Here is a 548-nt window from a genome sequence, read left to right on the forward strand (position 1 = left end):
GGAGGCCGCCCATGCATGGGGCGAGGGCAGGGAGCCCCCCGCGCGGCAGGGCGCCGGGAGGCCGCCCACGCAGGGTGAGGGCGCGGAGCCCCCCGCGCGGCAGGGCGCCGGGAGGCCGCCCACGCGGGGCGAGGGCAGGGAGCCCCCCGCGCGGCAGGGCGCCGGGAGGCCGCCCACGCAGGGTGAGGGCGCTGGGAGGCTGCCCATGTGCGGGGCGAAGGCATGGAGCCCCTCGCGCGGCAGGGCGCCGTGGGGCAGCCGCGAGGCCGCCCGCGTGGCCTCCTGGCCCTTCAGCTGTTGTTATGATCCGTTGCTACCGATGCCAGTGCTCCAAGCAGGGTGAACTTCACGCCTGTTTGAAGCGGGATAGAGTACGGCGTTGAGAATAAGGCGTGTGGACTGCTCGTATCCCCCCGCTGCTGGAGCCGCGGGGCAGCGCGGAGCCACGCCGGCCTGTGCTGCCGTATCGCGAGACCCAGCACGACCGCACCAGCTCTGGCGCTTAAAGCACGTGAGGCTTTTTGCCTGGTAAGTCTGTGCCATATGCA

Source organism: Rhea americana, unplaced genomic scaffold (genome assembly GCF_003343005.1).
Source record: "Rhea americana isolate MKP2758 unplaced genomic scaffold, rheAme1 scaffold_264, whole genome shotgun sequence".
NCBI lineage: Eukaryota > Metazoa > Chordata > Aves > Rheiformes > Rheidae > Rhea > Rhea americana.